The 13161-nt window shown below is 43.7% G+C and overlaps 1 protein-coding gene across 3 annotated transcripts in view; it reads left to right on the top strand.

Annotated features, from left to right (window-relative positions):
• Positions 1-13161, top strand: part of KLHL18 (kelch like family member 18) — a 55359-nt gene that overhangs the window by 6869 nt on the left and 35329 nt on the right. The gene's annotated exons all lie outside the window — the stretch shown is intronic.

The raw sequence follows: 13161 nt of genomic DNA on the forward strand, positions 1-13161 counted from the left end.
TGGGGCTGCCCGCCGGCAGGCAAAGTAGACAGTTCACATATGGCCCAATACATCTGGGCAGAGTGTGCTGCATATCTGATCAGAACACAAAAGTGCTTTCCAAAAAACAAGCTCAAGAACAGATATTTTTATATATTTACGGCAGAATTATTCACAGTAGCTGAAAGATGGAAACCACCCAAGGGGCACCGACTGTTGAATGGATAAAATTTACTCCATTTTGTTGAAATATACACGATAGAATAATATTCCATACATACAATGGAATATTATGTAGCCTTAAAAATGGAAGAAACTCTGACACCTGCTACAATATGGATGAACCTTAAAGACTTTATTTATGCTGAGTGAAACTAGCCGTTCATAAAAGGACAAACACCATAAGATTCCACTTGAATGACATAACCAGAGTACACAAAGGAAGTAGAGTGGGGGCTGCTTAGGATTGGGAGGAGGGGACAGAGTTTCAGTTTGGGAAGATGGAAAAGTTCTGGAGACAGATAGTGGGGCTGGTTGCACACCAATGTGAATGTCTTTCACGCCACTCAACTGGACACTTAAGAATGGTTAAAATGGTAAACTTTACGTTATGTGTATGTTACCACAATTTTTTAAAAAGCTAATAAGCTCAAGAAGACTTGTTACCAGGTGGGCACGTGAGACTGCTTGTAGTGCTGTGATTGTGGAGACACTGAAGATAGAATCTGGCTCTGTGTCCAGACCCACCGAGGAGAAACACAGATACTGAGGGGTGATCTCTCCTGTTCTTTTGCTGCCTCAGCTGTTAAGAGCCAGATTTTATTAGCTCAGCCCTGGAGCTGCACTTCAAATGGTCACTTAAAAGGAATCGATTTCTGAGAGATACGTAGTAAAGTGATGCACACGTGTCGTAAGCTTATTTTTCCTGTGCCGATTTGTAAAATCTAAATGTCCTGTAACCTTGACAGAGCTGTTCTGAGGACCAGCAAAACATACTGTGCTAACCTGTCTTCCCACTAAAGGTTTGTTGGCATAATCTGTAAATTACAGTGGCTTTCACATCAATATCTCTGTTTTGCTTATTTTGCTTCTAAATACTAGACCTGCGTTTCACCTGTCCTGTTGATCCTCATGCTAATTATGTCTCAAATGAAGGCTCTTTCCCTCCCAAGCTATCTCTTCTTTTGTTCATTTTGTGTATGGATGGCACACTATCCACGTAGTCAGGTAGAAGGGAAGCTCTGGAATTGGCTTTGGCTCATCCTCTCTCTCTTCTGTATATTTTATGGCACTTATCACAATAATAATGACATTACTTACAATATCATAACTCCGTGAGAGCAGGGACTGTAACTGAATTATTCACTGATGTGTCTATGTAATGTGTCTAGTAAGCCGCTGTCCTAATTCAGGTCCTCTTCATCTTTTCCCTAAACCCAGGATTTCTGGAGTAGTGTGTTGAGAGAATTCTTACAGACCCTTTAGGGAATGGTCCTTGTGCAGCTGCCGGATTGTTTCTCCCCAGGCTCTGGTCTGATCATTCGTTCTCCTGTTGTGAGTGACCTCCCATTCCATTCTCATTCAGCAGTGTGCTCAGCAGATATGTCAGCGCCTTCCGCGTGCCAAGCACTGTTCCATCTGCTGAGCAAGCAGCCCTAGGCAGGGTAGGCAGCGCCTCCGTGAGTGTGAGCTCACGTTCTGGTGGGAGGTGGAGTGGCAGACAATAAACAGATAAATAGGTATAAAATGTCCCGTGGTGATAAGTGCTATGGAGAAAAATAAAGCCCGATAAGGGGACTGAGGGTGTTGTTTTTGTCAGAGGGACCAGAACCAGCCTTGCTGAGTAGAGGTCTGAATGAAATGAGGGAATGACCCATGAGCATATCTAAGGGAAAGTATTCTAGGCAGAGGGAATAGCAAGCACAGAATCCTGAGACAGGAGCATACTTGGTATTTGGGGACACACCAGGCAGCTGGTGTGATAGGAAGAGAGTGACCTGGGTGACAAGTGGAAGAACACAAGGTTGGAGAGGTAGATCTGCAGGCCCAACATAGTTCCTTGTGTGGCTCAGTGAATACTTGTTGAATGAATGAATGAATGAATGAAGCTAGACAGTAATTATTCGTTTATTGGTTTATGAGTTTAGAATCAGGGCAGGGTGTTTGGGGTACACATAAGAAACGTAGGGAGAGGGCAGGGACTGTGACTGAATTATTCACTGGTGAAGAGAGCACAGGATTTCACTTGGACTTTTCCCTTCTCCCATTCAGGAGACATGAGCTCTCTGGCCAGAGCTAGAGAGACCAATGTTGGCGTGTGTGTGTGTGTTTTTAATGTTTATTTATTTTAGAGAGAGAGAGAGAGAGAGCATGAGCAGGGGAGGGGCAGAGAGGGAGACATAGAATCTGAAGCAGGCTCCAGCTGTCAGCACAGAGCTGGATGTGGGACTCGAACCCACGAACTGTGAGATTGTGACCTGAGCCGAAGTCAGAGACTTAACTGACTGAGCCACCCAGGCGCCCCTGGCTTGTTCTTGAAGTAACTTCTCTTCACCACAGAGAACATCAGAAGTTAGAAACTTGTCAGGGGAACAGGAAGTAGAACTCTTGGTGGTTTAAAAGGTGCTCCTACCCATGTTTGGGAAAGCTTGTCTTTTCTCCCCCTGTCCATAGGCTGTACTTTTAAGTCAGCAGGACATCTGGGGAAAGCCACTGGCTGGTGGGAGTGCAGGAGCAGCAGGTGGTGGCTGGTTTTCGGTGGGATTAGAGGAAAGACTGCTGATTTAACTGCTTCTCTGATTATTCTAAGCTGCTCACAGAAATCTGCCACTGTGCCTGTGAGACGTAAGAGAAGCTTAAGCATGCCCTGTTGGTGCTGACCGCTACTCCTGGTTGACTTTTTTAGGGCCACCAGCGGCATCCTTGATATACACATTCCACCAGACCGGCCCTTCTCTGCCTTTCTCTCCTAGTCGTCTGTAGGCTCCTCCTGCCGACTGTGTCTTTGTGATCTGTGTTCTCCAACTTCCAAGCCTTTGCTCCCGCATTCTTCTGGCTTAGAGTATCGCTCACATCTGCCAGCATTCTTACCCGTGTGCGAGGCTCCTTTCATATTTTTTTTTTCCCCAATTAAGGGGAAAGAAGTGGCCAAACACTCCTTCCTCTGTTCTCCTAAGGCACGCTGCATTGTTTCTGTTCAGCATTGTCTTGTGGTCACAAGTTTGCACTCCTGCCTCCCTGCCAATCTGTGTTTTTGTGAGGCACAGGCCTGTGCCACCTTCTCTCTTTTGCGCTGCCCTGTTGCGGTGGGGGGTGGTGTGAAATCCCGTCTGTCTGGAGTCTTCTCATATCCCTCCAGGTGCAGTCAATCTCTCCCTCTTCTGTTGTACCTTATCCCCTTGTTACTGACAATATGGCCCTTGCACTGATAGCTTCCATGTCCCCTGAGAGCTCGTTGGAAATGCACACTCTCTGCCCCCACCTCAGACCTGCTGAACCGGAATCTGGTGGTTCTTACATCCTGTGCACATGAAAATTTGAGAAGCATTGCCTTCACACTTCGCACCCCTTACCATACTGAACACAGTGTAGACGTGCTTGAGTGTTCACTCTTCCCATCCAGACGTTGAGCTCCTGTGGCCTGTGAAGCCTCTATTATCCAGCATACTTCTTAGCATGTTTCAGGCGCTCAAAAGTGTTTGCTGTATTATCTGAAAGGGCCCCTGGTGTTATGTTTGACATGCTCCTTCAGTCAACATATTAATGAAGTGCCTAACTGTGCATGCTGCTTTCCCAGTGCACGAGGCACCCTGCTGTTGAGTGGGCATCAGCCCCTAACTTTGGCATTGAGAGGTCGGTGGGTGAGATGGATACCCATAATTAATTATGAGACAAGGTGGAGTGTGGTAAATTCTGTAAGTGCCCAGCTGTTACCAGAGGCCTAAGGGAATGCCAAAGGAATGGCAGCTATTTCCAGTTCATAGGATTTGTGATGGTTTCATGGAGAGGATAGTGTCCGATTGGTGCCCTGCACGATGAATAGAACTTTGACAAACAGACTTTGTGGGAGGAGGCATTCCAGGCTGGGGAGAGCCTGTTTAAGGGCCTAGGCATGAAAGTGCACAGACAGGATGTTCCTTGAACAAGTAAGACGTAGAGGTGGAAGGTGTGATTGGGGAGGTGCGTGCGTGTGCACTGAACTCCTGGAATTCTAGTGGTGAGGAGTCTGGACGGGTGAGGAACTGGAAAATCACATGCTATTGTTGCAGTTAGATGTTCAGTGGTTTCTAGGGACTCTGCCCTCCTGTCTCCCTCTCTCCCTCTCTCCCATTCTACCTTGCTGGACATGGTGGGAGGCAGGGGAGGGTTTAGAAGCAGTGGGACAGGCCTGAATATTGTAGCTGGCTCTTTACTGGCTCTTTATGGGACCATGGCCCACGTGTTTTTTTAGTCCTAGCTGGTCAGCCACTTCCTCCCTCACCCCCTTCCGGAGTCACTTAGCCAGTGGGGGCTCCCTATAGCTCATCAATAGAGGGTTTCACACAGTGAGCTTTAAGATGCCATCAAAACCCCAGACTGAACCCAGTGTGTTTTATTATGCCTGCTGTCTGCTTCTCAACCCTGTGGGTTTGGGATACTAATCATTTTTCCTTTTGGTGGGATGGACTAGCATCCCTCAGCCCATGTTCTGGGCTGGGGGCAGGTCATCCAGCATTCAAAATGAAAGGACACACCCCTACCTTCATTTCCTTACATGCCACCCTGTTAGAAATGCACCTGAACAAGGCAACCATAGTGTGGCTTGTTTATTTCTTCTAGGGTTGGGACTGCACTGTCAGCCTGGACACCAGGTCCTCCTCTGGTCGTCCCTAAGCTTTACCATCTTTTTGTTGAGCCTCTTACTTCAGCTAACTGAATTTCCAGATAAGGTTAGATAGTAACCCACTGAACTTTTTTTTTTTTTTTTTTTTTTTAAGGTTATTTTTGAGAGAGAGTGTGTGAGCAGGAGAGAGGCAGAGAGAGATGGGGACAGAGGATCTGAAGCGGGCTCTACATTGACAGCCTGATGCGGGGCTCAAACTCACGAACTGTGAGATTATGACCTGAGCTGAAGTCAGACACTCAGCCGACTGAGCCACCCAGGGGCTCCTAGATAGTAACCCTCTTGATGCTTCAGTGCCTTCCTCCCACCAGCTCTGTCAGTCCTGAGCCAAAAGATCAAGGTTAAAAAGAAGAGAGGCACTCATCAGAAGTTTTGTTATTTGTTTGTATCTCAGATGAAAGACTGAGAGCTATCTCTTAGATGAAATGGGCTCTGGGATTCATTAAGTACACTTGGCAATGAGTTACTGTGTTAAGTGCTAGGACATCATAGCCTTTCCTTTCTGCGGGAAGAACATTCGTTCCGGATGGGGAGACATTCATTAGAGACAATATAAAAATGCTACAAGTTATGCTGGAGGCTTGTACCAGGCACTACAGGATGGGGATGCCCACTGCCTGGGAGTCTCGGAAGCCCCATAGAAGAGGGAGCATTTGAGCTGGATCTTCATAGATGAGCAGTAATTCACCAGGCAGAAAAATATGGGATAAGGATCCCAGCAGAGGAAATAGGGTGATTTAGGGGAATTGCCAAGAGCTGAGAAGAAAGGCATGGTGGGGGATTTGGGGTAGATAGAGGCTAATTCGGGATTTGGATCTGACTTGTAGGCAATAGGGAGCCCAACAAAATGGGGACTGACATGACAGACTCCATTATATTTTGAGTTGATTTATTCAGAAACTTTATTCATTCAACAAATACTGAGCGTTCATTGCCAGAACTAGTCCAGGAAACATACAAAGATTGCTCCCTTGGTAGACCTCGTGATTTAGTAAGATAGGTAAGTTACTTATGTCAGGCCGCCACCATTTGCTCTTGTCAAGGTTGCCCGTGACCTCCACATACAGAATGACCTCCACAGTATAGAACTATTCTGTAACCACAAAGATTTCCCTTGTGTTGCCCCTTTATAGTCACACCCATCCCCCTCCCACCCTCCATCCCTGGTCTCTGGCGGCCACTAATTTGTTCTGCTTCTCTCATTTCAAGAATGCTGTATGAATGGAATCATGAAGTACGTGACGTTTTGAGATTGACTTTTTCTACTCAGCATAATGCCTTTGAGGGCCATCCGGGTTGTTAAATGTACTGATAGTTTTTTACTTAATATTTCCGACTAGTATGCCATAGTGTGGATGTACCATGTTTTGTTTAACCGTTTACTCATTGAAAGACATTTAGGTTCTTTCCAGTTTGGGGCTACAAATAAGGCTGCTATGAATATTCATTTACGGGATTTTGCACGAAGGCAGGTTTTCGTTTCTCTGGGATAAATGCCCAAAGAGTACAATTGCTGGGTCATCCAGTAAATTGATTTTTAGTTTTAGCAGACATTGCCAAACTAGTTTCCAGAGTGGCTGTGCCATTTTACATTCATACCAGCATGTATGAATACCATGGTTAATTTTGGGGGTCAAGTTGACTAGACTGTGGTGTCTAGTTGTTTGGCCAAACATCAGTCTGGATGTTGCAGTGAAGGTATTTTTTTGGATGTGGTTCGCATTTAAATTGGTAGACCTTGAGTAAAGCAGATTACCTTCCATAATGTGGGTGGGCCTCATAAAATTGTTGAAGGTCTCAGGAGCAAAAACTGAGGTTTCCTGAAGAAGAAACAATTCTTCGAGATTGTAACATAAAAACCTTGTCTGATTTTCCCACCTGGGGGCCTGCCCTGCTGATTTCACACTCTAGACTGCAACATCAAATCTGATCTGAATCTCCTTCCTGTCAGCCCACCATATAGATTTCAGACTTACCAGCCCCTGTAATTGTGTGAGCCAATTCCTTAAAATCAACCTCCCCTCCCTCTCCCACCTTCCCTCCTTTCTCTGGCTCCCTCCCCATACGTACACACAACACTTCTGTTTATCTGGAGAACCCTGACTAATATAATGAGTGACTGAGTTCTGCATCTTCACCAGCAATTGGTGTTACCACTTTTTTAATAGTAGCCATTGTGTTAAATATATAGTGATATCTAATTGTGACTTTAATTTGCATTTCCCTAATGGGTGGTAGGGTTGAACATCCCATGTATTTATTTGCCAGCTGTATATTCTTTCTGATGAACTGTCTCTTCATGTCTTTTGCCCATTTTCTCGTTGGATTATTTTTGTTAGACAACTGTTGTGCATTTAGTGTTCTTTATGTATTGGAGGTAGGAGTCCTTTGTCAGATGGACTCGCATTTGGCAAATAGGTCAAAAATACAGTGTTAAATAGCATCAAGTCCTATTATTAAATAGTATTATTTGCAAGTAATAATACAAATTTACAAGTGTAATTTGCAAATAACAATACTTTCATTTTTCTTTCAATCCCACACCTCTCAGAGTGAGAGGATTTCTACACTAGCCTAGTCTGCCTTTGTAATGAATCTGATAATTTGCCACTTACTCAGTTCTGGGGAAACCTGTTCCTACCATACAGAAAACATACTCTTTGCTGATCCCCTGTCCTTGGATTCCTGCAGAGAAAGGACAAGATCCAAGATCCAAGATCTGAACTCTTAAGTGAGATCCTGCTGAGTATCCCTATAAAGTATTTTAAGTTTATTTATTTTGAGAGAGAGAGAGAGTGCATGCATGTGCATCCGAGTGGGGAAGGGGCAGAGAGAGAGGGAAGACAGAATCCCAGGTGTCCAAGGCAGGCTCCACGATGTCAGCGGGAAGCCCAAAGTGGAGCTTGAAATCATGACTTGAGCGAAATCAAGAGTTGGACACTTATCCACTTAACCAACTGAGCCACCCAGGCACCCCTGAGTGTCTTTTTAATTTAAAAAATGCTTTTATTTCTTTTGTGTCATTTAATTTTGAAAAAAAGATTTTCTTTCTTTTTTGAAAAACATATATTTTTTTAAATGTGTATTCATTTTTGAGAGAGAGAGAGTGTGCAAGAGAGTGCACACAAGTGGGGGAGGGAAGAGAGAGGAAGACAGAGAATCCAAAGCAGGCTCCTTTGAGGTCAGTGCACAGAGCCTGAAGTGGGGCTCGAGCCCATGAACCATGAGATCATGACCTGAGCTGAAGTTGGATGCTCAACTGACTAAGCCACCCAGGTGCCCCCCCAAAATATTTTCTTAAAGACAATATAAGTCTCCCCATTTCATAGCAGATAAAGTTGAGGCCCAGGGAAATTGGGCCTGTATTTAATTTGCAAATAAAATTTATTTATATTGCAAGTTTGCAAATATTTCTCCCCATCTGTAGATTGTCTTTTCATTCCCCTAAGAGGGTGTTTCATGGCACAAAAGTTTTAAATTGTGATTTAGTCTAATTTATTAAATCTTTTCCTTATGGATTGTAGTTTTCAGTCTCATATCTGATAACTCTTTACCAAGCCCTAGGTCCTGAAGAATTTCTCCTATGTTTTCATCTAAGTTTTATATTTGTAAGTTTTACATTTAAAAATCTATGATCTGGGGTGCCTGGGTGGCTCAGTCTATTAAACGTCCGACTCTTGGTCCCCACTCAGGTCAGGGTCTCCTGGTTTGTGGGTTCAAGCCCTGTGTTGGGCTCTGCACTGACAGTGCCGAGCCTACTTTGAATTCTCTCACCCTCTCTCTGCCCCTACCCAACTTGTGCTTGGTTGCTCTCTCAAAATAAATAAATAAACTTAAAAAAAAATTAAAAATCTATGATCCATTTTGAGTTAATTTTTGTGTGTGCTGAGGTGTAAGCTGAAGTTCTTTTCTTTGCCTGTGGATTTCCAATTGCTCAGCCCTATTTGCTGAAAAGACCTATCTTTCCTCCATTTTAGGTACAGATGTTTTCGTACCTTTGTCAGAATTCAGCGGCGGGAGATGCTCAGGTGGCTCATTCGGTTAAGCATCTGATTCTTGATCTCAGCTCAGGTCTTGATCTCAGGGTTGTGAGTTTAAGCCCTGCTTTGGGCTCCATGCTGGGCATGGAGCCTACTAAGAAAAAAAAATCAGTTGGTCATACTTGCGTGGGGTTACTTCTGGGTTCCTAGTTCTCTTCCATTGGTCAAGGTCCCTATCCCTACACCACTTATTCTGGCTATATAGTAAATCTTGAAATGGAGAGAGTGATTCCTCCCACATTATCCTTTTATTATACTATTTTAATTATTATTATTATTTACATTTTAAACCATTTTTAAATGTATAATTCATTTGTCATTATGATGCCAGCAAGTTGGGTCCAGAGACCCAGAGGATGGATGGACTTTAAATGTAAGCCAGCAGGGGGTGCCTGGGTGGCTCAGTCGGTTGAGCTCCGACTTCGGCTCAGGTCATGATCTCACGGTCTGTGAGTTCGAGACCTGTGTCGGGCTCCGTGCTGACAGCTCAGAGCCTGGAGCCTGCTTCGGATTCTGTGTCTCCCTCTCTCTCTGCCCCTCCCCTGCTCACGCTCTGTCTCTCTCTCTCTCTCTCAAAAATAAATAAACATTAAAAAAAAATTTAAAAAAAAAATGTAAGCCAGCAGGAGGTGAAAGCAGAGTTTATTGAAGGTATAGAGAGAGTGCAGGTACAGAGAATCCCAGAGACTCAGAAGGAAAAAGAGGGAGTCTCGTCTTTGCTCATGGTCTTGGGGTTTTTGTTGAAGACTGTGGTGTGGTGGATTACGTGTCGACTCACGCATCCAGGAACTGGTTGGAACAAAGAGGAGGGCCCAGGTGTTATTCCCAGGAGCCATAGGGCCCGGGTGTCAAGATGTCCAGAGCTGTGGTGGTCTGAAATGCGCGTATGAGGGCTTCCCAGCCATTCTCATCTGGTCCTTCCTTAGATGTTATCTATTCTAAAGAAATCATTATTAACTCCTTGTCCCTTACTTACAAGAGGACATATACTATTTGCTTTATAAGGCCTGTGTAAAGTGGGGTGGACGTTTAGGTCCTAGCAAGAATAGAAGTAGGAAAAGGAGTAAAGTGCAGATATTTATGGAATCCTTCAGTCTCCCTCTCTCAATTAAATACACTTAAAATGTGTAACCATCACCCTCGCCCACCGTCTATTACAAACCTTTTTCATCACCCAAAACAGAACCCTGTAACCGATAAGCAATAATTCTCCGTTGCCCCTTCCCCTGTCCCTTTGAGCCTCCTTTTCTGTCTCTGGTTTGCCTATTCTAGACCTCTCCTGTAAGAATCATACAGTATTGGCCTTTGTGTCCGGTTTATTTTGCTTAGTATGATGTTTTCAAGGTTCATCCACATTGTAGTATGTATTCTAATTTAATTCCTTAAAAAAAAAAAAAAAAAGACTTGGGGCACTTGGCTGGCTCAGGCAGTAGAGCATGCAACTCTTGATCTTGGGGTCATAAGTTTAAGCCCCACATTGGGGGCAGCATTTACTTAAAATTTTTTAAAAAGGCTTTATTTTTTAGAGTAGTTTTAGGTTCACAGTAAAATTGGTCAGAAGGTGTAGAAATTTCCCGTATACCCACTACCCCCACAGCACACACAGCACCCTTCACTATCAGTTCCTGCACCAGAGTGTGGTACACTTGTCATAATCAAACCCACACGAATACATCATGATCAGAGCTTATGGTGTACATCAAGGTCCCCTCTTAGTCGTGTATGTTCTGTGATTTTTGACATGTATAATAACATGTAAGCACCATTATAGTATCATAAAGAATGGGTTCACTGCCCTAAAACCCCTCTGTGCTCTACCTTTCATCTCTCTCTCCCTACACCCACAGGCAACCACTGATCCTTTTATTGTCTCCATAGTTTGCCTTTTCCTGAGTGTTGGAATCCTGTAGTATGTAGCCTTTTCAGATTGGCTTCTTTCACTTAGCAATATACGTTTTAAAGTTCCTCTACATCCTTTCATGGCTTGATAGCTCATTTCTTTTTGCGCTGAATGATATTCCACGTCTGGATGGATGGACCACAGCTTATTTATCCATTCAGCTCCTGAAGGATATCTTCAGGATATCCTTTTAACTTTTGGTAATTATGAATGTGGCTGCTATAAACATTCACGTGAAGGTTTTAGTGCGGACATAGGTTTTTAACTCCTTTGGGGAAATCTCAGGGAGTGTGATTTTAGATTGTATGATAAGAATATGTTTAGTTTTATAAGAAAATGCCAAATTAGGGGCACCTGGGTGGCTCAGTCGGTTAGCGTCCGACTTGGGCTCAGGTCATGATCTTGCAGTTCGTGGGTTTGAGCCTTGCCTCGGGTTCTGTGCTGTTAGCTCGGAGCCTGGAGCCTGCTTCGGATTCTGTGTCTCCTCTCTCTGTTCCTCTCCTGCTCACGCTCTGTCTCTCTCTCCCTCTCTCAAAAATAAATAAAGATTTAAAAAATTTTTCTTTTTAAAGAAAATGCCAAATTGTCTTCCAAAGTGGCTGTACCATTTTACATTCCCACCAGCACGAATGAGAGTTCCCGATGCTGCACATCTTTGTCAGCATTTGGTGTTTTCAGTGTTTTGGATTTTGGCCATCATAATAGATGCACAGAGATACTTTTTTTTTAATTTACATTTCCTTGATGACATGGTATGGAACATCTTTTCATATGCGTATTTGCCATCTGTGTATCTTCTTGCTGAGTTGTCTGTTAAAATCTTTTGCCTGTTTTTTAAATTCACTTGTTTGTTTTCTTATTGTTAGGTTTTAAGAGTTCTTTGTATGTTTTGAGGGGCTCCTGGGTGGCTCAGTCAGCTCAGGTCATTATCTCTTGGTTTGTGGGTTTGAGCCCCGCATCAGGATCTGTTCTGACAGCTCAGAGCCTGGAGCCTGCTTCAGATTCAGTGTCTCTCTCTCTCTCTCTCCCCCTCTCTCTCTCTCTCTCCCCCCCCCCTCTCTCTCTCTCTCTCTGCCCCTCCCCTGCTCGTACTCTGCCTCTCTCTGTCTCTCAAAAATAAATAAATGTTAAAAAATTTAAAAAAGTTCTTTGTTTTGATTAACAGCCCTTTATCAGTTAGGTCCTTTGCAAATATTTGCTCCCCATTTATGGCTTATCTTCTCATTCTCTTGATTCATTCCTTTTTAAGGCTAACTAATATTCCATTGTATGTATATGTACCACATTTTGTATACCCATTCATCTATTGATGGAGACCTGGGTGGGCTGTTTCCACCTTTTGGCTATTGTCAATAATGCTGCTGTGAATTTATGGGCATACAAATATCTCTTTGAGACTATGCTTTCGATCCTTTTGGGTATATACCTAGGAGTAGAATTGCTGTGTCATATTATTATTCTATGTTTAACTTTCTGAAGAACCTCCAAACTTTTCCACCATTTTATATTTGCACCAACAGTACAAGCAGTGCACAAGGCTTCTAGTTTCTCCACATCTTCACCAGCACTTGTTATTTTGTTTTTTTGTTTTGTTTCGTTTTGTTTTGGTAATAGCTATCATTGTGGGTGTAAAGTGGTATCTTAATCGTAGTTTTGATTTGCATTTCCCTGATGACTAATAATCTTAAACATTTTTTCATGTGCATATTGACCATTTGCGTGCACTTTATTACTTGAAATTGGTTCAGATTATTTTAGTTCTTTTTCCCATCATATGAATTTTGGGAGAATCTTGTCTGTATCTATAAAAATAATCTCGCTGTGGTTAGGAATTGCATCAGATCCACACATCAGTTGGGGGGAGAAATGACCTCTCTTTACTGTGTTGAGTGTTGTAATCCCTTAAGACCTGACTGGTGAGCAGAATGGGGGCCTTGAGACACGACAAGGGCCCAGTCAGAGCTAAAGCCACCCATCTACTAAAGCCGGGAAAGAAGGTCCGCCTTTTCTGATCTTCCCCAGGGCTTTCTCTGGATCACAGTGCTCAGAACTCTGCTCTTAATAGCAGAACTACCCTCAGCAAGACCAACCATTTATTGGCTCATGCAATCCAACTGGAGAAAAGACAGTATTGATGATGTGCCGGGGACTGAAATGCTGTCAAGATACTTTCCCTGCATGTTCAATGCGCTCCTCCCGCTGCAGACTGGTTTCTCATACAGGGAGGGTGGTGGAGCATCTGATGGGCCCTTGTTATCCTGGGAGGGGATTGTCCCTCTTTCTCATTTGAAAAGTCCTGAGGAAGGGCCTCATTGTTAGGGTTTAAATCATATGTTATATAGTGTGGTTGGAATGAATAT

Source organism: Panthera tigris, chromosome A2, assembly GCF_018350195.1.
Source record: "Panthera tigris isolate Pti1 chromosome A2, P.tigris_Pti1_mat1.1, whole genome shotgun sequence".
NCBI lineage: Eukaryota > Metazoa > Chordata > Mammalia > Carnivora > Felidae > Panthera > Panthera tigris.